Raw genomic sequence first — 26,543 nt, forward strand, 5'->3', positions numbered from 1 at the left:
CAAGTCTCATTATTCAACCCACATGCTCCGATTACCTAATCCAAGATCTTCGCTAAAACACACACGTGCTCGTGAACCGTCGCTCCCGCCTAGATATGTACCTCCGCAAGTCAGTTTAACACGAAGCTCTCAACTCAAATAAAAAAAAAATAACAAATCAATATCACGTGCACATGCTGGAGCCATCGCACGCTCCTAGCAAACTTCTCAACTCACATACCTATCAACTCACTCAAATTCTATATGCTCCCACAAATATTTAATATCCCCTTTATTCATTCAAAATAAATTCGCTACCTCCCATAAACTCCTTGCCAATAAAAATAGCTATCAATGTTCATCTCCAAAAACATTTCCTTCAGCGCCATTCGTAATACCATTAATCTCGAATTACGTCTATATAAGATTCAGTTTTATTAGGTCTCTCCACATTCGTTCCTTTTCATGTGTGTCAGGGCGCTGATGACCTCGATGTTGAGCGCCCATAAACCCCAACACACACACACACACACTCTTAATAATAATAATAATAAATCATTCATCCTAACACACACACACACATCTTGTCTCTATTCTAAATAAGATCTTCACTCATACTATGAATTATTTGTATATAATTTTATAAATTATAAAATTCTCAGCCCTCCACCATGTCCTGGAAACATCTGACTAGTTCAGCTTTAAGCTACTGGGGGCGCTAGAACTCATTCACCACCCCCACAGAATTCTCAACACCCATTCGTTCATCCTAAGATCACGTGATACTACGTCATCACGCTTATATAAGGAGTCACCCCCCCCCCCCCTGTCATCTTTCTCACTCTTCACTTGCCTGCCCTATTGTGCGTGTGTGTGTATTAAAATGAAGAGATTCAATAGCCAGGAGTCTGCTGCTTCTGCGAAGACTTAGACCCCACGATTCACCATTACTGAGTAAGTAAATAATTTGAATTCTTCATTATCGATTTTCCTGTATATCTTTTATATATATATATTCCAGTGGACCTCGCGGACTTTATCCTCGAGTCTGAGGAGCCAGCAGGTGGCGTCAATCAGCCTTGTCCTGAATAAGTTCCATTACCTGGTAAGTACATTTTCAATGTTCTGACATCTCTACCCTTTAACTCCATGTACGAGCACTACATCTGTTTTTGGATAGCTCTATATAAAGATCCGCTTTTCACGTGGTATATGTGCGTGTCTGTTATACTCGCTCTCTATAAAGATTTCATATTTTTTTGTATGTGCCTTCGTCCTCTCATTTCTATATCACCAAACTTCTTCCACAAACATTTTTTGCTTTATATTGTACTCATTATATTTCATCTTTCTAGATTACATCGGCCCAGCGCTAGAAGCCCTTGATCGCCAACTCGAAATGGAGAGAGCTCTGCGTGAATGTAAGTACATCTCTAATAATAATAAAAATCATACTCGCTAAAAAAATTAAATAACTTTTCCTTCTAATTCTAATATATACCCTTCTTCCTAGTGTATAGATGCAGTCGTAACATATATTTTGTTCCTAGATCATCCTAATTCCATGCAGAGCCAGGGAGCCGAGCACAGTAATAACTTTTTAGACGAGGACAACCTGAACATACCTGAATGGCCTGAGGGGCTTGTGGAATGTGGCAGTGAACTGCTGAAGCCGTGGAATGAGATCGGAGAAGCTGAATAGTTTTCACCATTAGTCCAAAATAATTACCATTATTTACTCTTATAATTATTATTATTTATCCTTCTTTTAAATTCAGATCATTAAACTTATATTTATGTTACAGATATATCACACGGCATTGTCCGTCTTCCGCAAGCAGCGGTTGCGGGTGTGGGGCTCGAGGGTGGGCGAAGACACGCACCGATCAATGCAGCTCGACAGGCCGCGGCAGCAGCCCAAGTCATGCCCCAAACAATATGGCGTCATTGGGTTCCCAACAAGTGGGTAGCAGCACTGCCAGGGATCCCTCCACGCAGGCTGGTCTCTCGTCGCCGCCTTCTCCCCCTCTACAAGATGACCGCCCACGACACCGCCAGCCCAAGGTTCATGTACCAACAAGGACACCAATCCTATTAAATGATGATGATGCGCCATCGTTAACACCATCATCCACCGGCTGGAGCCCCAGTATTAGTAGCAGTAATAGTATTAATGATCGTCCTGTGGCTAGTGGCAGTTCTCTCACCGGCCCTTTAAGTCAAGTAGATCAGGTCGGTGACACCATACCGCAGTTACAGTACTCAGCGATTGCCGACGCATTTAGGAGCGAATCTCAATCAAGAGGATCGAAAACCCGGCAGGGGGGTACCGCGATCCTGTTGGATTTTGAAACACGTGCCTCCCTGTACTAGAAACCGAGCTCCTCAAGGTTGTCCAAAATCCGCGTTATCCCGCCGTTAAGTGCAGGGCAGTGCAGTGCTCTGCATTGAGTTATCGCATCCCTCCCCCCCCCCCCCCCTCCAAATTCAGTCTGGTGACGGGGAGACCAGCATCCATCATCTTTGGGGGGATAATGGCGTGATAACGCGGAGCACATCGATCGCCGAGTGGTTTCGTAAATCCACCTCAGTGTCATATTGGGCCGGTTTTCCGAGATGGAAGTCAATGGCTCAGCTAAGGCACTCAGCCGAATTCTACGCCTGGACATCCATAAGGATGTCCACGATTCATTAAATGGAGGGTCCCTAAAGATATAGCTAATAAACAAGCATGCATTAATGTTGAAAATAGAAAAGATCACGCTTGTTTTGCGTGGTCAATCCTGGCTTGTGAAATAAAGTATAATTATAGACATCATCCTGAACATCCGAGTACATACAATGTAGGTGATAATACTCATTCAGGTTATAACTTTCATGGTACAGAATTCCCCGTCAAGATCCAGGACATACCTAAATTTGAGGCACAAAATACCGGAATATCAGTACACGTTTATGGCCTGGAGAAGAGAAGCAAGTCAGATGAGCAAGACAAGCATGTTGTTATAGGACCTCTTCATTTCTCCAAATGTCCCGACTCCTTTACAGCCAACTGAATAACTATAAGTGTAAAAAGCATATTTGTTTAAGATGCTTCAATTATTTCTTCTCTGAAGAGTTATTAGCTATGCATCTAGTAAACTGTACCTCCAAGGACCGGGTACGTGTTATTATGCCCACTGAGAAAAACAAAGTCATAAAGTTGAGGAGTGCTCACCACCAGGAGCGGTGTCCATTTGTAGTGTACGCCTAGTTTGAGTGCCTCCTCGCTCCTGTGACCCGCTGTGAGGGCGGCCCTACAACCTCCCACACCACCTTTACAGAAAAACACGTACCATATGCGGCAGTATACCAAATTGTATCGTCATATGACACCAACCTTAACTGATACAAATCTTACGTCGGGGATAAGCCCTTAATTTGGTTGCTCTCTGAGCTTGAAAAATTTTCACTGCAAGTTGATAACCTGTACAGCGGCAACGTTCCAATGACCAAATCGAAGGAGAATGAAGATTTGTATAATAACGCCACCGAGTGACATATTTGTGGGCTGCCGTTGGACAGAAAAGCGGAAACTCCTCGTAGGGACCACTGTCATCTTACGGGGAAATTCCGTGCAGCAGCTGACAATGCATGCAATTTGAAGTACGAATTACCTAGAGACATACCTGTTTTATTTCATAATTTAAGTGGGTATGATGCTCATTTTCTAGTCGAGGACTTGTCAGATTTCGGTTTGGAGAAAGATCAGCTCAGTGTCCTTGTTGTGAATTGGCAGGAGCCAATTCACGGGGTTTGGAGGAAGCCGAAAGGCACGCGTTTAAGCTCACGCAGGCTGGCGTGAGGTCTGGAACAGGTAAAGTAATTATACTATCAAGAAAAGTACGTAGCTGCTGGAATACTTAACTTTAATCCATAATTGGTGAACATCGGTCTGACTGTACATGCATCCAAAGATAAATAACAAATGATAATGGCGCCTTGCTAGGTCGTAGGAAATGACGTAGCTGAAGGCTATGCTAACTATCGTCTCGGCAAATGAGAACGTAATTTGTCAGTGAACCATCGCTAGCAAAGTCGGCTGTACAACTGGGGCGATTGCTAGGAAGTCTCTCTAGACCTGCCGTGTGGCGGCGCTCGGTCTGCAATCACTGACAGTGGCGACACGCGGGTCCGATGTATACTACCGGACCGCGGCCGATTTAAAGGCTACCACCTAGCAAGTGTGGTGTCTGGCGGTGACACCGCGGTCCTACCTGAGAGTGTCGAGAAGTATATTTCATTCTCCAAACGAATGACGCCAAGAACTACCCTCCGCTTCCTCGATACCCTACGTTTTATGCAGGCATCACTTCAGAAACTTGTTGAAACTCTACCTCCAGCGGATATGCATATCACTCGAGCTGCATTTCCCGATGAGGAAAAGTTTCAACTCGTCACTCGCAAAGGGGTTTTCCCATATGAGTATGTGGATAGTATGGCCAAACTCAACGAAACCAGGCTACCCGACATAACTGCATTCTCCATCAACCTCACAGGCGACGCCATAACGAATGCAGAGTATGAGCATGGCGTGAATGTCTGGCGGGAATTCAATATTCCCAGTTTAGGAGAGTATGCACGGCTTTACATGGACACAGACGTGCGCTTGTTTGCGGACGTTTTCGAGAAGTTCCGGAGTCTACGTATGACCACATATTCTTTGGACCCCGCCTTTTATTACGCGGCACCTGGGTTGTCTCGGGATGCAATGCTCAAGAAAATGAAGTGCAGTCCCAAATTATTGACCGATCCTGACATGCTTCTTTTCTTTGAGCGGGGGATCCGTGGGGGGCTCTGCCAATGTATTCATAGACACGCAAAAGCAAATAACCCACGGATGGGTGACAGGTTCAACGCATCCCTTGATTCAAGTTACATAATGAATCTAGACGTCAATAACTTATATGGGCATGCCATGCACCGAGCGAGGTGGCGCAGTGGTTAGCACACTGGACTCGCATTCGGGAGGACGACGGTTCAATCCCGCGTCCGGCCATCCTGATTTAGGTTTTCCGTGATTTCCCTAAATCGCTCCAGGCAAATGCCGGGATGGTTCCTCTGAAAGGGCACGGCCGACTTCCTTCCCTAATCCGATGAGACCGATGACCTCGCTGTTTGGCCTCTTCCCCCAAAAACCAACCAACCATGCCATGCAGCAATCACTGCCGACTGGCGAGTTTCGGTGGCTGTCCGAAAATGAATGCAAGGCATTTGGTGGAAAAATCATCAGGGGTATGGCAGGTGATTCTGATGTAGGATATGTTGTGGAGGCAGAACTCAAATACCCTATTAGTTTGCATGATGCGCATACCGATTTGCCTCTGTGTCCAGAGCAACTAGTTCCGCGAGGAGGTTCCACACCCAAACTGAATGACAACACTGGGCGACAAGCAGAGTTATATTATTCATTATCGTAGCCTCCAGCAATGCCTCAGCTTGGGTATGGAGCTGGTTAAATTCACCTGGGCCATCTCCTTCAAGCAGTCCCCCTGGTGGAAGGAGTATATTGATTTGAAAACGAGACAGAGAGCTTCCACGACGTGTGATTTTGAGAAGGACTTTTATAAATTAATGAATAATTCAATTTTCGGTAAAACTATGGAGAATTTGAGGGTGCGACATGAAATTTTTATTAGAACGCAATGGGATGGGCGTTATGGCGTAAGAAAATGCATTGTCAGACCAAATTATAAAGGGGTCACTATTTTCAATAATGCTGTGGAAATGGCTAAAACTGCAGTAGAGTTTACTGAACCTATCTATGTGGGGATGTGCATACTAGACCTCTCTAAACACCACATTACCGCTTTCATTATGAGTTCGTGAAAACTAATTTCGTAGATCCTAAATTACTTTATGTGGATACAGATAGCTTCATCTATTGGGTGAACAACTGCGATCCATATGAAGTAATTAGGTACCACGGCAATGAATTTGACACGTCTTCTTATGCGGCCGATAATCCTTACGGTATTGTTCCACATAACAAGAAGGTTATCGGTCTCATGAAGGACGAGTCGAATGGATTGCCGATTCTGGAGTTTTGGGGTCTTCGGTCCAAGTTGTATGCACATCGCACATTGGAAGGTCCCACTCAGAGACGGGCTAAGGGGGTACGACGCATGGCATCGCGAGCTCTGTCTATCGAAGACTATTTGCAATGCCTATGCGGAGGTGTTCGCGGTGCTGAACCGCAACCACCGCATATGGTACGACAAACTAGTATTCGATCGATAGCGCACGAGGTGTACACTGTGCTGCAGTTTAAAATCGGACAATAAAAGGGTCATCTTTGATGACGGCATTGAAACTCGCCCGTACTCACACTACTCGCTTTTAGCGAGAGAAGGGGTGGGGGTCTCTGATTGAGAGTGAGAGAGTGAGAGAGAGAGGGAGAGAGAGAGAGAGAGAGAGAGAGAGAGAGAGCAGGAGTGATTGCACAGTAGTAGTATGACCCTTTTATCATAGTGCAAATATTGGGTTAGAGTGTTTTGTAGTGTGTATCAGCTTGCGTGCTTCCGTGCACGTCTGAGTGTGTGAATGTGGGCAGGCCTGTGCTAAGTGTGTCTGTGTGTAAATATAAACATTATTTATTCTACCAAAGAAAAGAAAATCATAAAAAACACAAAAAATAAAAAAACAGAAAACTAAAAATAAAATTATTAAAAAAGTATTTATATATATCTGTATATATTTATTGACGAATATTACTAGTTAATGTATATATGAGCACAAATATAAAATTTTAGACCTTCAATTCCTCCTTTTATAATGAAGAAGAAGAAAATACAACTTTGTGCTGTTCATATCTGCTTCGATTATATATATATATATATATATATATATATATATATATATATATATATATATATGTGTGTGTGTGTGTGTGTGTGTGTGTATATATTCATTTTATTGGATCAAATGTTTATAACGACAAACATATGTTCAACTGGTTGTTGTAGTGGAAAAAATTGTTTAAACCAACTTACTTGAATGAAATGTATTTTCAATTGGTCTTTGTAGTGGAATATGTTTTAGAGGCACTAACTTGAAGTAAAAATACGTATGCCATTAGTGAAAAAAAGTCTTTCCCGTGGAACTTCACTAGCGATACTATTATTTACCTTGTAAGATACTGTATTTAGCTTGTGATACCTCTGCTTTAGTTGTAATAAATATATATAGTTAGCACACTGCTTGTGAATAATGTAAAACACGTATCTGCAAAAGTGCAGAAATTTCATATTTTACGTGAACAAAAATAATATATCTGTAAACTCATATAATGTGAATAAAAAAACTCGATGATTGTACTGATATTTCGCAAACACTGTAAAAAAATTCTGAATTCAATAATAAACTAACTTATTTTATTGTAAAAAAATTTCTAGTGTTCTTATTATTTCATCCTCAATCATGATCATTCTTTTTTATTAAAAAAATGATAAGTATATACAAAATGCTGATAGAGCCACAGTGCACTGCATGTTTTTACTGCTTTAAAGACAGAAATGAATTCTGAATGACGAGTCCTGGACCTCGTCCGCCGGTCGCAAACCGACAACAGCACACTCTTTCAGGTCCTGTCACTTTAAACGGCAGAGATCTGACGAAGTGGACCCTACCACTTGCCCTCTTTCAGGTCCTGTCACTTTCATCGCCGAGCAGGCGAGGTGGAAGCAGGTACAGTGGCTCAGACAGCTCCAGTGGAATACGCTTCACGCACAGTATCACCAATAAACTTACTTCTATGGATGTAGATGTCACAGAAAGAAAACAAAAATTTTTTTATTATGGAGAAAAAAAATTATTTATTTATTTGTGAACCATTTTAAAAGTAATTTTACATTTTCACATGCAGAGACAACACTATTTTCTTCTTCTTCTTCACACGTTCGCCGTCTAAGTTGATGGAGAGGTGGGCAATCGTAGTATTCCATGTTCCGAATAGCTGCATACTTGAAGATTGCATGCAGCCAGGTAATCTTCTCATGGTGATTGTCTCCTTGTGATCAAATACTCGCACCAATTGCACCAAATTTTTATAAGAGATGCCAGGGTCATGCCAGTGAATTCCATGATACAATCTTGTTAACCACATCGCACTTCTTACCGTCGTATTGCACCTGACATCTTAGAATGGTTTCGGCGATTCAACTCTTGATGCAAATGTTCCTATTACTCCATCACTTAGCGTGAATGCTATTAACGCACAGTCTTTAATTATGAATCCCTGAATATCAGCTATGATCCTCACACCTTGAGGTAATATCGTGATCTGCCTTAGAGCTAGCAGAGTGTCTATTAATTTATAGAACTCGTTGCACTACACCCGTGACCAGGCAGTAGTTAACAAGACGATCATGCATAACGAGAGCATATGCCGATGTCTGATCAGGGAAGTTTGTTGAAGATTAAAATTCAGTCCGTACATCTACTGGCCCTGATTTTATCTCATTCTATTTTGAACAGTCAATCACAATTATTGGTGCTAGCTTCTTGAAACTCTGTGGACTGAGTAGGCATCCTTCATTTTCGACACCTTCATAGTAAGATGCCCAAAATCTCGCATACATGTCAAATGCCAGACTGTATACATTGCTGTCCCACTGTAGATGTAGATTCTCGTATGGGTAGTATTCTGAATTGAAGTAGACTCTGGCGTTAGTTAACTTGCAGTGGTCAAATTCTGTTGAGTCCTTTGATACATTACCACACCTTTGAGTTTGAAATGCGAGTACGATGAATCGAGGTGCTTCCAACTGCACTGATGTTTTAATAGCCCAAGTATTTGTGGATGCTGTAGGTAGGACTGGGTATTCAAAAAGCTCCCATGATCGGAAGGTTAGTGGTAGGTAGGTGCCGGCATTAAGAACTTTTAAGAGCTTCAAGCGCTCCTTGTCGGCAACGGTGATATGAGGCATTTTCCATGCTGTGTTATTAATTTTGATTTGAACATTCTCTGCAGCTGTTTGAGAGAATGAATTCACCTCACTTGCACTCCGCACAAAAATAAGCTCCTGTTTAGCGTTGATAATTATCCACTGCATATCCTCAAAATAACCCATAAGCATTTTTAGTGGTACGCACACGGAAAATCGGCTGTGTCCCCTGTCACCATCTGGCGCATCTGTGAACCACACAGCATTTTCCAAGCTGTTTGAATCAGAGGGTGAGGCTGAAACGTACGTCTTAAGGGTTGACGTAGGACCGACATGGCGTGTCCGGTCGAGTTCAGTTCCATTGAGTTCAAAATGTGCAGTCCAGAAACAGGAAGCTCTTGCAAGTCAGTGTTACTGCATCCAGATGCAGGATAACAATCCTAATTTCATCATTTTTGTTAAATGTACTTGAGGTGTAGGGTTTGTGTGAGTGGTATTCATAACGTATAATTCGGTCATCGTACTCTACTGACTGAGTTACGTTGAGCGACGTCATTCTGCGGTTTTAAACCTGCTGAAATGAGGAATTCGTAATTAAGGCGTGCTATCACCTTGCCCTTCCGCAATGCACTGACGGATTGTGAGCTCGGTGTGCTAGCTTTATACTTTATCCCCCTCTCGCCTTAGATGCAGGCGTACAATGATCTCTTCTCCTCTAAAGTTAACAAGCTGATTATTCTGATCCAAAATACGCATTTCTAGGTAGTCCAATGTCTGAACTGTCACTGGGAGATATATAGCGTTTGTGGGGGCTTGAACCTGTACCGACTGTAAGAATGAATCCGTAAATTGAGTGAATCAACTTATCGTTCAGGTATGAGCTTGTGGCAATATTACACTCAACGTGGATTGTGCTCACTGGGAGTATATCTACAGCTTGATCCGATGAGTAAAATTTACTCACGTCCTTCACCAAAACACGATCCTTTGCAAAACCTAGCAGTGGATCTATTGAATCTTTCTGTGTAAATTCAATTGTAGCACTCTCTGTCCATATTTCAGATGTAAGGGTATTAATGTTTGACCATAGTTCAATACCTTTTCCTGACTGTTTTAAGACTTCATTTAAATCATCAATATCGTAGGTACCAGGTTGTATTTGTAGAATCTCGTTCCGGACACCAATTTCAAGATGAAGTTTATTGTTGGTCTTTGTGATATTTGGAATGCTGTTATATGTCTCTAGACCAATCGGCGCAATACTCCACACCCCTGCACTTAACTCAATCGGTGGAAAGTAATTTGCACGTAATACTGATCCTCGCTCTTTTAGAGTCAGAGTGTACGACATTGCCTCTAAACATCAAATGATGGCCATCCGTCCAGTGACATCTCTCTTATATCTCGCACACCTGCTCTGACGAGGATAGGAGAAAGCGAGCATTCTGGACTTCTCGGTCTAAATATAGCGCGCATTCCGGGGGTTCGCCGTCGCTGTGATGAGGAACATAACGCATAGATGCTCACACAGGTATGTGTTAAAGTCCTGATATCGTCGGAAATTGTAGAGGACGCGCCTTTTGCTGGTGAATCAGCGTAGTAATTCTTCAGGTGGCTGTAAATCCCCGAATGAATCGAAATACTGCACTGCATTTGCACTTTTCTTAACATACGCCACATGGTTTTCGGTAATGTATCACGCATAAAGATCCCTCGGAATACGGGAATGTGAAGTTTTTCTGTAACAATTTTAACTAGATCTTTATTTGTGAGTACTCGGTCGGGTAGGATAAGTAACGGACTTGTTTTTTTATTTATGAAGAGACCTAGGCCTTTCCTGTATGGTTTCCGATAGCTGCTGCCTCCATAGCGCGATTATGTCTTCTGGCTTGTGCATTCTGTGCGTTTTTGACCGTTTTGGCTACAGCTGCGGCCCCGCCTGTGAGTGAACCTACAGCAGACAGGGCTGCAAGGGTTGAAACGAGGAACGGGATAATTCCGCCCGAAATCTTTGGTGGTGGTAGGACTCTAGGCGGTTTAATTGAAGTCGTGTTTTTCTTCTTGTTCCCACCATTCAACACACGTTTAGCTGCAGACATCGAAGTGAGAATATAGTTTTTCAAACAACCGGGTTTGTTGTTCTTCATCTTGTTCTTCTTCGCTCGCAAAGCTGTTCGCGGTGCTTTCATAATTCGTTTGAAATTCATCACACCAAAGCCCAACTTAATTTTTCCACGCATGGTTTTATCAACCACTAATGCAGCAACGCGTTAGCCTATTCCGAGATCTTTTCTTCGCCTTATTTGCTTGGTTTTATCTGCTAATATCCGGTCGGCGACGTGGCGTGCTGGGAGATCCTTATTTGCTGCGTATGCGAGGTCGTGCTCAAGGCAGGCTTCGTCTAGTAGGTTAATACTTTTATCACCTCGTGCCAGGCGCTTCTGAATCTTTGTTCCAGGCCCACAGAAGTTATATCCGGGAATGCCGGCCGGAATGGCCGAACGGTTCTAGACGCTATACTCTGGAACCGCGCGACCGCTACGGTCGCAAGTTCGAATCCTGCCTCGGGCATGGATGTGTGTGATGTCCGTAGGTTAGTTAGGTTTAAGTAGTTCTAAGTTCCAGGGGACTGATGACCTCAGAAGTTAAGTCCCATAGCGCTCAAAGCCATTTTCTTCTTATCCGGGAATGTGCAATTCAACAGGCAACTTGTCGAGAACACCTCCACCTCTTATTATGATGTGCCTCCTATCGTGCATGGTATGCTACTGAGGAGATAGAGGTCTACTCTCCCTGTTATACACTTACTTGTCGGCTTCGACCCAACTGTTTTCTGATGATGGAAATCCTAGCCATTTAACCAGGGCTCTATTCACACGACGCCTTATCACGCGCTCGATGAGAAATACATCTGGTTCAGAACTCTTCTGCAATTCCTCCGTGTAAAGCATCCTGCAATTTCTTCGCCCTTGCCGTCCTTTAAGATATACGTCCTAAGGTTGGTTCTCTGTGCTTTGTGTACTGTGAATATATCAGCCGACCAATTTGGTAAGTACGATTTCTCGAACGCTGTCTTGTGTTTTGAAATACGTACTAAGTCGCCTATATTGAACCTCCGTTTGAGAGGGTCCAGCATTTTAATCCGGAAATATACTGTGTCCATGAGTGAATTATCGCGAACATCGATCGGTCTCATTTTTATTGTACTATGTTTGATTCCATTATACTTTGCAATTATCTGTGGGAGGATATCTACCCACTTGTACGAACCGCGAAGATTAAACTGCATCCACATTTGAGCTTTGATTGTTCTGTTCAACCGCTCGACGATACCAGCTTCAAAGTGGGTAAACGTGGAGTAGTGGTGTATGCCATACCTCTCCATCACAGTTTTGAAATGTTCATTGTAAAACTCCCCACCGTGATCGGTTTGAAGATTGGCCGGGCATCGATTCGTTCCTGTCTGCAGCAAACGCTCAAACACCACAGCAACATCTCTACCGGTTTTCGTTTTCACAGGTAATGCCCATGCGAATTTAGAGTATGCATCAATAACCATAAAAATGTATTTGAATCCATTATTATGAGGTGACTATCGATTCATATCTACAAGACCAGCTTGCCTCAAGTCATCCAGCACTTTAATCATGACATGCCTATGAGGGTATGTTTTGCGTGCTGGCTTGTGTAGTTCTCGAACCACGGTCTCCTTACTTATTTGATGATATCTCTCTCTCGAAGCTCGGAGATTATGGATACAACCTCATTCGAATGAGCTGTATTACCCGCAGCAGCCGAAGCCATCAACAGTCGAAGTCTGTCTATTAGTTCATCCGGCTCATCGTAATATTTATACTGCGGGGGTTGATTGCTCACTCCTTTATGCTGGAAATCTACACGCTCACCGATGCTTTTAGGTTGTTCATTAAGTAAAGGTTGTATAATTGTCGTGTATTTAGAGTTTTCCGGCTTTCTCAGTGTTATGTCAGGATTTTTATACAGATCAGTCAAGTGAAGTATTTCACGATAGACTTTGCGATCATCGGCAGAGTATTTTAAGTTTTTTGATGGCCTTAGGAAGATTAGGTTCATTAATCCAAGGGTTCTTTTAAACTGTGTATCCCCGATGAGTATTGTGCTATTGGATAAACTTGCTTTGTTGTTCTTCTTTCTCTTATTTCCTACACTACCTTCTTCAATAACAACAGCCTCGGCTTCAATCTGCTGCTCAATTGCACTAATTCTGTTCTCAATCCGGTTTTGGTTAATCGCAAGAAGTTTCTGAGTGTCCTTTAATTCCCTTACAACCTTAACGAACCTCGCTTCAAGATCGTTAAATTTGATATCGGTGTATATGCGAACATTCTGTCTCTGCACACCTAACCTCTCAGACTGAGCGTGCGCCATGCATGCGAATTTCTCCATGGTGTAGTGTCAACTGAAGCACTAAGCTATATATCACGTTTATATATGGAGAAAGTCTTGGAAGTTCCGGCTATACCTACCGCCATTCAGTGTGCGAGTTTTATCAATAACGAGAAACCCGTATTGTGAGTGGTTCCAACAATCAGAACATATCTTCACAAATTCATTGTATGACATGTCAGTCCCAACGTGAGCATGGTAAATGTGCTTTAAATTGAGATTGTCTTGTTTGAAGGCTATAATGAGGTTGGCGTTATCCCTCACCAACTCTTTTGGTATCCTGTAATATGTCTGACTCAGATAAAATACATCAACACCCATATGACGGCTAAAGCAAAAATATTTACGGGTTTGATCCTGCTTTTCAATGGCCACATTGTCAAATATGAAAACGGTGTTAGGCTTAACGTGTTCAGGTAGGGGGATGTCGTCGCTTTCACTGAAGGCTCTGTACGTTAAACCATCTACTCCATCTAATATTTTCTTTAGTAACTGGTACTTGGGTTGAAAGAGTGTTTTGGAGAAGACGAAAAGGTGCTCGAAGCGGACTCTGTCTATGTGCGTTAACAGAGCCATGAAGACATCTGTCTTACCACAGTTGGATGGACCTATAGCTCGTATGCTGTCAGGAAGGAGTGCTCCATTGTTGTTGGTCTTCTGGTCTTGGTCGTCATCACACGACCAGTCGGTCAAGGTGTGGAATACGCTTTTATATGATTAAAAATATGTGTTTGTGTGTATTCACTATAGCGCAGTCACCTTACCAACTGAGCTACAACGGCTACACAATAGAATGAACTAAAAGTGATGTATTTGAAGGTTGTCATATACATTAATGTCAGTGACATTTTCTCTTGAGAAATAAAAACACAAACACTATTATAAAATTAGAAATATATTTATTTATAAAAAAGATTTACAAATATGATCAGAATGACAAAAAAACAGTACATCCTTTTTTAAGCGGTGCAGCAGAAGTACAGTATTTGGAAAATAGCTGCTTCTTGTAGGCTTGAAATTCAGCACGTATTTCTCGTAAAGTTATGGGTGAATTACGGTAGTCTGGTACTCCGTCAGTAAATGTGAGTTGGACATTTTCAACACTTATTCGAGGAATGTCACAAGACTTGGGCACTGGTGTTATACATGTACTAAAATAATGTTCTATATCATGTATGTGGATGCTACATATGTGAAGCCAGTTAATGATGTCGGTGTATACTGCCTGAACATAAGGGCACCATCTATTTAGTCTTTCTGTCGTACTAGTTAGAGCCAAGTCTAAACTGAACAAGTTATCAACAGTGGGGTGATGCAGAAAATATTGTGGTGTCACCGCCAGACACCACACTTGCTAGGTGGTAGCCTTTAAATCGGCCGCGGTCCGTTAGTATACGTCGGACCCGCGTGTCGCCACTATCAGTGATTGCAGACCGAGCGCCACCACACGGCAGGTCTAGAGAGACTTCCTAGCACTCGCCCCAGTTGTACAGCCGACTTTGCTAGCGATGGTTCACTGACAAAATACGCTCTCATTTGCCGAGACGATAGTTAGCATAGCCTTCAGCTACGTCATTTGCTACGACCTAGCAAGGCGCCATGTTCAGTTACTATTGATATTGTAAATAATGTACAGACAAGAGCTACGTTCAACATTAATGGATTAAAGTTAAGTATTCCACCAGCTACATCCTTTTTTTCTAGTCTAAATTCTTTGTCCTGTTGCAGACCTCACGCCAGCCTGCGTGACCTAAAACGCGTGCCTTTCGGCTTCCTCTATAATCCTGCGTTGGCTCTCCTGCCAATCCACAACAAATACTATAACCGACAGCACTTTTAATTTTTAGTGTTGCATCATCATACATTGATAGAATACTCACAGTTAGACTGCAGCAGTACATGTCCTGGTAGGAGTGGGATGGATAATATTCGGTAGTCATATGATTCTTGATGTGTGTTTTTAAACGACACAGTTCATCCCACTTGTAGTTAGAAAATTTAACTTTAATAATTTTGAGCACATTTTCCAGCACTAACACAGCTGACAGGCTACCGTATTGTGAAACTTCAAGTCCTACATGGATACGTTTTGAACTACTAACTGTTAACACATAGCTTGAGGCAAATAGTAAAGATTGAGGTGCAGTGGCGATCGGTATCTTCTCATCCACGACATCCACACTAGTGCGGTTAGCCTACTGTTCTTGCACTGTGAGATTATGATCAGTGGACTGTGCATACGAAGGAGCCCAGTACTGTGAAGCCCAGGCAAGCACAGCCTCTGGCACCGACATTAACACCTGGCTATCCTGCTCCAGCATGCTGAGAAGCTGAGCTTCAGGATCCTGCGTGGACGAGTCCGATGCCTTCACGTGTGTGGACCGGGACATGCTGGGACCTGCTGATGCTGGCGTCACGGGTGGAGCTGCTGGAGGAACAAGACGAATATTTATAAGAAATGATGTGATGTTGGTAGAGAAATAATAATAATAATAATAGTAGCAATAATAAAAATAATAATAATTTTGGGACTTACTTTTCTGATGGTGCTTGCTCCTCCTGCTATTCTGCTGTGGTGGTGACTGACGCTTCATCTTGTCTGACTGGAACAGAGATCGAGGAGCTGCTGAGTGCTCCTTATATAGAAGCCAACTACGTCATCATGATGCCGGGTTCTTATTGGTTGAACCAGGTGAACACGTGACCTATCGAAGTGCCCTCTAGTGGGGAACACGTGAACTAGATCAGTTCGTCGCTCTGCTGGATCGGAGGCAGTCGTCTCTTGTGGGCTGGGAACTTATTTGTTGGCTTTAGAAAAGGTAGACAGTTCCAACAGTAGCTGATGTTTCCATGAGATGGGTAATGCATTTTTAAAGCATTTCGTCGGAGGGAATTTATTTGGAGGACTGTGTTCTTGTTCTTATTCATATGTTCCAGGATTAATGCACGTTTCCATCCAGCATGTAGGAGGCTAAGGGGCAGTTCTCGACTGTATGCTTGCAAACTACACTGCTCTTAAACTCATTGCGGTCAAACACCAATAACTCGTGTGCAGAAGACATTCTGTAGGATGGTTTTCAATGGTATATATCGAGTATACGAATATACTTACGCCGAAGCGAATTGGTGTCAACTGAACGTCTCTTGCGTTTTGGGAGAGTGAATGCTTCATGACGAATACCTAGGCAATTGGCGCATGTGCATGAGCAAGTACTGGTTACGAGATACATCCTGACTCCATCCCTCTGCATTGCCGAAATCTGGTGAACAGAATTCTTGTGCTCATTACCATGACACTCGTCCATTATCATGCTCTTCCATACCTGATGTAGTGAGGTGTGGCTACAGTCCTGTCTCGAATGTCTACATGTAATGCAGCTGCTGAAAGCTGCTCTATCCCCCACTTTCATCTCAATGATCGAACACGTGGCAACGACATCTCAGCAAAGACTGAATGTGCATTTAAGGACATAACAGCAGTTGAGTGGCTCAATTGGCTTTTCCCTCAGGCATCTTGAATGACCTCACAGGGGGCACTCTCTGGTGTCATGGGTATGAACTAACACGGACCTCGTAGCAAACACACGTGCATGGTATAATAAATAATAATAAATAGTAATAAATAGTAATTGATAATAAATAATAAAAAATGATAGTAAATAACAATAAATGATAATAAATAATAATGAGAAGCCGCCATTATCCTGTAGGAATTCGAACTGTCCGCGATTTTTTCTTCTGGAGGCTTAGGTTAGTGGACGAAGCCCAATTGGCCTATTTTACCGCCAAAATTCAAACTTCCCGCCATTTTTTCTGGAAGGTTAGGTTAGTGGACGTAGCCCAATTGACCTATCTTCCCGCCAAAAGCCGCCATCTCGGATTACATCATGCGCTGTTGCCAAGTCTACATGCAGCCATCTTGGATGACGTCATCGCCGCCATCTTGAATAAATTTGTCAACAATGGAAAGTGGGGTGGCACCCCTGTAGTTCCCCTACTTACCCTCCTAAAGAAGGTAGTGAAGGAAAGTCATGTTTAATGTGGTTTTGGAAGGACAGTGTACCCTATGTTGTCCAACTTACTTTACCAGACTTGAAGAGGGTCTGTTTGCGCTTGTTGAAAATGGTTACCTGATGTGTGAGTCAACCCATTAAAAAAGTCTTAGTAGAGTCGAAAATTGCAGAGCACACAGCTATTGGTGGCGCCGTTCTCCTGGCAGTCGTAAATCCCAGTGCGAGTGAAAGTACAGCACATTATTCTGTTTCGTCTTAACAGACACAACACAGTGCGCTCTAATCCTCCTGCAACGTCTAATTTTTAACTTCACATTCCTTGGACTTCCAAATCAGTTTTATTAAAGTATATTGCATAAACAGCCACGAAATCTTGGGATTTTAGATTTATTGACAAATTTAATCAGATAATTATCGTTACACGATCTGTTAGGGAGTATAAATCATGGACTTTTTAAAAATACTACAGTCCTCTACGACAGTGACGACGTCCATCATACAATTATTCCTTTTAGATTCCTGTTGTTCTATTGTGCGTTTTGTGCATTCTTCACTGTTTGGGCCATGGCAGCAGTGTCACGCGTCAGTGACTCAACAGCCTATAGCCCCGGTAACACTGGAATTAGCAATGGGATACTTCCACCAGATGTTTTAGGTATTGGCAGAACCCTGGGCATTTTAATATGACTTCTTCTTGCTCCGATCTTCATGATACTGTTTGCCACCACAATCGCTGATTGGATGTAACATTTTCAAACAACCAGTACGTCTCTTTTTCTTCAGCGAGCGATGAGCTGTTTTCATTATTTGTTTCAATTTAAAAGTTTGGAACGCACTGCTTTACGAACTGTGAATGCCGAAATACGTTGTCCTTTGCCTAAGTTGCTTCTTGGATTTCTTTGCTTCACTTTATCAGCTAAAATTCAATCTGCAGCACGAGATTTTGCCGAACCTTCATTTGCAGTGATATGGCAAATCACGCCTCTTGCGCTCCTCGTCAAGGAAAATAATGCCCTTATTATCACAAGCCAGACTCTTTTTCTGTTTGGTTTCAGGTCCACAAAAATTATATGTGGAAAGAGGAAGTTCAGCTGGCAGTTTATCGAGAATGCCACCACCACCTTTGCTGATGCACTTTGTAGCAATCAAGGTATGCTACTGCAATACTACACTGTGCGAGGTATGCGCACCCTATTATGCAAAAAATTTGCAAATTGCGAACATTGACCCAACTGTTTCTTGTTGCTGGAAAGCCAAGTAATTGCACAAAAGCCATGTTTTAATGATGCCTTATGATGCGTCCTACAGGAAACAAGACAGATTAAGAAAATTTCTGTAATTTATCTCTGTAAAACCTGCCTGCAATTTCTCCATCATCGCTGTTCTTTAAGATCTAAGTTTACGAGTATGTCCTCTGTACATTAGACTCAGCAAATATCTCAGCTGACCAATTACGAAGGTTAGACTTCCCAAAAGCAGTTCTGTATTTCGAAAAACTTAGCAGATCACCTACAATGAACTTCTGCTTCTGTGGATCTACCATTTTAATACGATTGTATGCTGTATTCAGAAATACCTGTCACATACACCGAACCGTCTTGTCTTAACTGTACGACATTCGTTTCAAATCTACTGTCCAATAATTTATGAGAAACTGTCTAGCCACGTGTATAAACTACAAAGATTGTATTGCATCCACATAGGTCTCTTAATGGTTCTGTTCGGACAATTTTATGAGGGCGAAGTCGAATAGTGGTTTATTATTACTGATTTCTAACGTTTGTTGTAAAATTGCCCTCCGTGGTCGGCGTGCAATTTGTTAGGACACTGAGTCATACGAGCTTGCAGCAGTTCTTCAGATAGCTGCGCCCTCCTAGTATTTGCCTTCACAGGATGGGTCCAGGTGAATTTGGAATATGTATGTATGTTCATTAACATATACTTCAACCTTTTATTCATATGTGAGAATTCTCTCATTTCCGCAAGATCGGCCTGCCATAAATAATCCAAACCATGCATTATGACTGGTCTGCTCTGAAATGTTTTACGAGCAGGTCTGTGTAGTTCACAGTTCACAGTTCACTATCTCCATTATTATTCAATAATGCTGAGAGATCATTGATATTACTCTGTTATTGTGCGCTGTATTCCCTGCACTGGCTGATACTGTCAGTAAAATTACAATGAAAAATCCAGACCATTAGCTGCTTACAGGCGTTGATAAATATCAACGGGACAGTAGAAAATGTGTGCCCTGACCGGAACTCCAACCCGGCATCTCCTGCTAACATGGCAGACGCTCTATCCGACAGAGCCTGTTTTGTAACACTTTAGATGTGGATCGCGGTTTTACCGTCGTTTACACTGATGGCTCCAAACAGGAGAATTTCCTTGGCTGTTCTGTAGTGTTCCCTGATCATGTAACAGACATTCGTCTCCCTGATGATTATACCGTTTTCGCAGCGGAGCTCTACGCGATCCTGAAGGCATTGGAGCGGATGAATCGTGTTAGGGGCAATCGATTTCTCCTCTGCTCCGATTCTCTTAGTGCCTTACAATCGTTTCAGAAACTGTACCAAGCTGAGGAGGGGTCCAGCTGATGTATGACCAACTGTACTTGCTCCAACGGCGGGGTAAGCTGGGGTCATTCTGCTGGGTGCCTGGTCATGTAGGAATATGGGGCAATGAACAGGCCGATCGGGCAGCCAAGGAGGCCTGCAGAGAGCAGGATGTGGCATCGTTCCTATTCTCTTGCCGTCTGTCATTTGTGCCCTCCACAGGAAGAGCATGCAGTTGTGGGAAAAAGAATGGCTGGCGGTGACGGCCAATAAGCTGCGATTGGTGAAGCCAACACCTCGTCCGTGGCGTTTCTCCTGCCGGTTGCTCAGGCGGGATGAAGTGACCCTCCGCGTCTTCGGATTGGGCTTTCACTTACGGCGGGAGGATCCCCCGTTTTATGATGCTTGTGGTGTACACATCTCTGTCCGCCATATTTTAACAGACTGCATTTTATACCGTGATGCAATGGCAGATGCTAAAATTGGTGGAGATCTGCCCTCTATTTTAGCTGATGATCAGACGAGTGTAATTAGCGTTTTAAAGTTTTGCGATATGTCTGGCCTCTGGCCTAAACTTTTAGGCTAGGGGTTTTAGTGTACTGAAGAGTGGCTGGCTCCTTCCTTTTTTTCCCTTGCGGTCAGTCAGCCACTTTCATCTGCTATATTATTTTAGCTGCTTCTACCATTTTCTTCCTGTGTGGTCCATGTCTTACTGCTGACGTCATGCTTCATCCCTTGATTCAGTGTAGGTACGCACATAGTTTTCCTTCCTTTGTTAACTGTGTTTTACGTTCTGTTTTATCTTTATGTTCTAGATATTTTATTGATACCCGTCTCAATCTGTTTATGAGTGGGCGCTGAAGACCTTGCTATCGTGCGCCCATAAAAACCTCTCCATCTATCCACCCATCCAACATCCATCCATCCTTTCGCAGCCACTACCTTGGTAGCACTATCGAGTTTCGTTAATCTTGTGTTGATTGTTTGGTCGAGCTATTAACGTATGTTTGGGTTATGTTTAAACCAGTTGGGATGAGCACAGTGCATCTGTGCAAATTTGTGCATAGCCAACAATGCACTGACAGGATTACGTTTTGGGACACTGTCTTTTATGCGGAATCTCATTCAATTTCCTCGTTTTTTAAGTAGCCAGAAAACCATTCTGTGAGTTATTCCAGAAATTTTTACATATTGTAAAGAATGCACTGAACAACATTCCAGTTCCGACATGAGCTTGAATATGCTTTAAATTCATGCTGTCTTGCTTCAAAGCTATAATAAGGTTTGCATTAACGCACATCAACTTCTTTGGGATCCTTGAGTACGTCTGACACAAATTTCCACTGCTATGTCGTCAGATATGACTGAATTCTTCTGCTTCACTTTTTCGGGTTGTTGAATATGTCTGCTTTCCCCGAACATCTGGTACATTGCCCCTTCAGTGCCGTGGAGTATCTCTTGCAATAGCTGGTATTTTGGCTGAAACAGATTTTTGAAGAAAAATATGTACACCCTCGAAGCGGATTTCCTCAGTGTGTGTTGTCAGGGTTCATTCATGACTCCAGTCTGCATATATACATCACAGATGTTTCAGACCTGGAAAGGTCTCTGAAACCACATAGTTTCATTTTATTAAAGCACCTACACCTGGGTTCCAGGCAGGATCGCCCGTTTCATTCGTTGCTGAGGCGCTGTTCCAACGAAGTTGAAGACCTCTGAAATGCTGTTCGGGCTTAGGAGGAATACCAATTGGGGTGAGGAGTGAATGGAGGCATTCTAGGGTGGTCAGTGCAGTTGTGCTAAGTCTCTGTGCCAGGGTGGCACAGTGGTTAGTGCACCTGCTTAGTGAGCAGGAGACCTGGGTTCGAATCCTGGCCTTGATACAAATTCTCATCCATCACTTCAGTATGCATATATATATCATAGATGTATGAGAGTTAAAAAAGTCGTTGGAACAATATAGTTCGTGAGACTGCTACGGTCGCAGGTTCGAATCCTGCCTCGGGCATGGATGTGTGTGATGTCCTTAGGTTAGTTAGGTTTAAGTAGTTCTAAGTTCTAGGGGACTGATGACCACAGCAGTTGAGTCCCATAGTGCTCAGAGCCATTTGAACAATATAGTTTCATTCTTCTTCCTCTTCCTCCTTTGATTTCCAGCATCATCCAGTCGGTTAACGTAAGACTCCACTGAAGGGAATGTTTCGTCCACTCCATTATGATGACTACTCCATGCCCACATTGGTATCTTAGATATTTTACAGAGAAAATACATGTGGCTCCTAAACTTTTGTGAGATCTTACATAGGGTGTATGAACAGACATAATAAGAGTGCAGTTCTGTACCTAAATATGGCGCACTTGTTTCATACATTTCCACCTCCATTCCAGTCGCAACATGAATCATACACGAATCGTACAGTTCGGTGGACAGACTCCACGAGATTACTCTTCATTGTCTTCTAGATTCGTTGGACACAGCATTGCCAACTAAACCGACGGTGTACAGCATACATATACAAAGACTTGTGTACATTGGTCTTGGACATCTTTTTCCTACAGATGTATTCACCCTCTACTGTTAATTATTTTAATTGGTCCAGGGAAGTGTCCCACTGTGAGAGAGTGATCTTCCAACATTAATGACAGTGAATGAACTTTACTGTGGAACAATGTGCATTGACATATCACATAGCCAATAACATACATCTTGGCTTAATATCCCTTTAGTGCCACAAAATTGTGGATTTTCATATTCGGCCAACGAATGGAACACTTGGTCTGATATCATACCGAGCTGACACTACTATATCATGTCCTATTTAAATTGTAGCTAACTTTAAACAAAATAATTACCATGTCATAAGGCTTTCTCGGCTCTCTAGCTGCTGCTGCTACGCACATTAACTTCTTAGCTGTTTGCTGTTCGCTCTCAACCGGTAGAATATTCATTGATCTCTGTCTGTATTCATTTTTTTGCTGCACCGTTGCATCTTTCAAAATAAATAAATAGGAAGACAAACACAGAGTCTTCTACTGTCAGTTCATCATCAGTATGAACAAGGTAGCGATGATCTGTGGAACACCTGAGCTCGCCATTAAGTTAAATGAGGGCAGTAAGTAGTGTGTACTGGATGTCCAATCCACTGATGCGGCGACCGTTAGCTCACTATTTAGGGATAATAGTGGCTGCTCAACTTTAGTGTATTCAAGAAGACACCTTAGCCCAGGAGTTCGGGGTGAGTTACTACTGTCCATTCCATGTTCAAGTGGCTGCAATCACGAAATTTTTGTAAAGTGCTTTTGAAATGTATAGGAAACTTACTGAACGATGCAACAGTGTAAATGCAGTCGACTATTACCCATTTCCTATACAACTTATACCTGACGTTTGACGTTTGACACGGACTGAAGTTACTGTCTCAATTGTTTAGGAGACGATGTTTGTCTTTCTATGTACGAGCGCTGCTATAACCTTTATCATATGGATGCTCGATGCCAGATTGATGGGCCTCCACCCATTGAACTGCACTGTGGTGGTTGTAAAATGGAAAATAAATGAATGATTTTTTCCGGTGCAATGTATTTTTGTCAAATTATATGTGTAATCGCAGAAGTTTACTGAGTACATAAACCACAACTCTTATATCATTGAAAGCCATCTGGACTTCACTCACTGCAGCCGCTCCTGACATACGAGCCAGACACTTTGGTCAAGCACCAGCAGCCGTTTGCTGGGCACCAATAAACTGATAGCCTGCGGCTGTCTCAACGAGCATCCGTAGCGAACACGTCGGTAGCAGTACCAGGGGGCAGTGGGTGGCAGCACGCCAAGTGGCGGGGTGGCTGGGGCACCAGAGACAATGCGCCAGCGCTCTGACCCCTGGCATGAACCCTGTATATTCTTACCCTTTTAATTTTAGATATACTGCGTAGTGGTGGCAGAAAATTTGGAAAAAAGGTGCTGTCTGTAGGCCTCAAGCTTAGTCTGTATGGCGTTCAAGCCAATAGACAACATTAGTCACATAATAACTCCCTCTGTGAACTAAATTTCTACAATCTTCACGGATTCCACAGTTAGACGCTGAGGCACACGGTGATATACAGGAATTTATACACTGTCCCACTCGGTCCATTGTAACACTACTGTTGTTCAAACAGTCTACAAACTCACAGTAAGCAGCTCTTGCATTTGGCTACCAATGGGACAATGTATCTGTAGTGATCAGTATTGCACAGCACATATCATCTAATGCGACAACACTCGAATACTAAGGCACATATTTGGACCCCGTGAAGTTAAATGTAATATGTAGCTTCACCATACATATCAGATATTGGTGATTTTACAGACTAAAATTTGCACATGAATTGGTCTATGATAAAATCATTCTCGTCCGTCATGTTATTCCTTATATAACCCATCATACTGCTCTTATATTCCCATTTGTTCAATTAAAATTGAATTTTAGAATCAATATATTTCGAGTTTTCAACTACAATAACCGCGGCAAAGTCGTTACCCGGATGCAGGCCTACATTTACTAGTTTAGTTCCTCATGAAACATTTCTATATGTATGGTCTTACAAAGATTTTAGCGAGAGGATCTTAATTTGCTCACTGTGTGGCAAGCTCGCCCATATTTTATGTAAGTGGCCAGCCAATGACAATTTACTGTGGCATTCTTGTTGCTACGTTTTCCCTTTCCTTACGTTTGTCCACATTCGTTCCCTTTAAGGGGCTCCGGAACGCCCTATACTTGCAATGTTAAAATAACGCTTATAAATTACATCTTTCCTCACAAAGTATTTGAGGTAGGAAGTTGAACTTTTTACAGATTATTTATTGGAATATGGGCTACAACTTAACACAGGGATTTTACAAAATTTTAGTTCAGTTATTAAATATGATTTTTTTTCAATTGTAATGAAAATTCACATTTTTTGCAATTTTTTATTTATATATTCAAAAATATACAGTTTTTTGGAAAAAGGCTGTTTTAAATTATGCAGAAGGTACTGTGTAACATTTACTGAAAGTTTGAAACAAATATGTTTGGAAGGTCCTTAGAAAACATGTAATTAGTATGTGAAAATAAAAGCTTTGGGAATCGAGTGACGAAGATTGGATTAACTTTTTAGTGCATTCCAGGTCCATAGGATGGATTATCTTCATCCTCTGCAAACTCCTCCTCCAGCTTCCTCTTGTTCCTCCTCCTGTTTACTCTTGCTTGTATTTCTAGACTCTTTACAGCCCTGTCTACAGCCCGAAGGCGTTCCTTGTCTAAAGCAAGCATCGCTCGTACCATGTTAGAACCTATCTTCATTCCCATATTTCTAAATACCTTGCACCTTAAAAAGTTGCCATCATTGAAAGTCGCAACAGCATCATACACACCAAAGTGAAGTGTTTCTATTCCAACAAATACAGTCTTGGGGATTCTCGACCATATAACACTATTTACACTTTCATTGGGGTTTTGAGTTTTTCCGTGAATACACTTTTTCAACAGTTCAGGTGCTGCTAAGTCTCTGAAAATAGGTTTTATCACCTCCATTATTGCATGAGGCAGACTATGCTTATGAGTGTACACTTCACCAGTTAGCAATCCTTTGTTATATTTACACCAACTGTCTTCTTCTTTGGGACACAAGCTATGTTGGGGATTTTCATCGGTTGAAGAAGTATGAAAAAAAAGAGCCCAAACAGCCTTCTTCATTTCGTAGACACTTTGTGTATTTTGCCTAATAGCCATTCCATAATAGTTCTGTATTTTGTCAATTACACTGTCAGTTAACCTTCCCTTCCCATCCAACACTTTACCATCACTGAGTTTTTGTTTTTTGTACGAAGCTTTCAGTCGCCGAAGTCTTGTTTCCATTCGCTTCTGTACGTGTCCAATACACTCAAATTTCTGCACTACAACATCATCACCATAGGGCTTCAGTCCTTGAACATGTTTGAAACTTTTAGAATCACCGTCACCAAGGTAATTAACATATCGCACTTTATCACACGCCTCAGAACGCTGGAATATACTGGCAACACCAGCCACTTCCATTCCTCCACTACTGCCACTACAGTTAGCTTTGCAATTATTTTCATGTGTACCTTTATATTTTTGTGGACATCTACAATACTTTGATATTACTGCTACATCTAAAACTTTCCCTGTATACATACTGGTGGCAGATACTACACCATGAAGAGATGTGTGTCCCCGTTTATGCCAGGTACCATCGAACGCTGCAGTCAAATCTCTGTTACCATTATTTTCCATTACTGCCTCTTCCACAGCGTTCTTCATAGATTCTATACAGACATCTTCTACTTTAGACCCTATTAATTTATTATAGGTCATAAACTTGGTTGGGGGATTTGGAAGATTCATGATGCCACACAAAATTGCACCTGCAGTAGCACCCTTACCAACTGAACGCAAGGAATAAACAAATCTAATGTTGTGTTCGTAGATTTTGCTACCATTTTCTTCAGTTGCAGTTACTGCAACACTGTTCCAAAAGGTGGTCATGTATGAACACTTATCACATTTCAGTTGTATTTCACTAGCAAGTCCTACGTGCTTTATTATGGAGAGTTCCAGACCAACTTCACTACAATGAATACATCTTACACAGTTTGAAAA

The 26,543-nt window shown here is 42.2% G+C and overlaps 1 non-coding gene across 1 annotated transcript; it reads left to right on the forward strand.

Moving 5' to 3' along the window:
• The first annotated feature begins 21,710 nt into the window (after nt 1-21,710).
• Nucleotides 21,711-21,782, forward strand: Trnat-agu (transfer RNA threonine (anticodon AGU)). Its single transcript has one exon. It is a non-coding gene; the product is annotated as a tRNA-Thr (tRNA).
• The last annotated feature ends 4,761 nt before the right edge of the window (nt 21,783-26,543 follow it).

Source organism: Schistocerca nitens, chromosome 6 (genome assembly GCF_023898315.1).
Source record: "Schistocerca nitens isolate TAMUIC-IGC-003100 chromosome 6, iqSchNite1.1, whole genome shotgun sequence".
NCBI lineage: Eukaryota > Metazoa > Arthropoda > Insecta > Orthoptera > Acrididae > Schistocerca > Schistocerca nitens.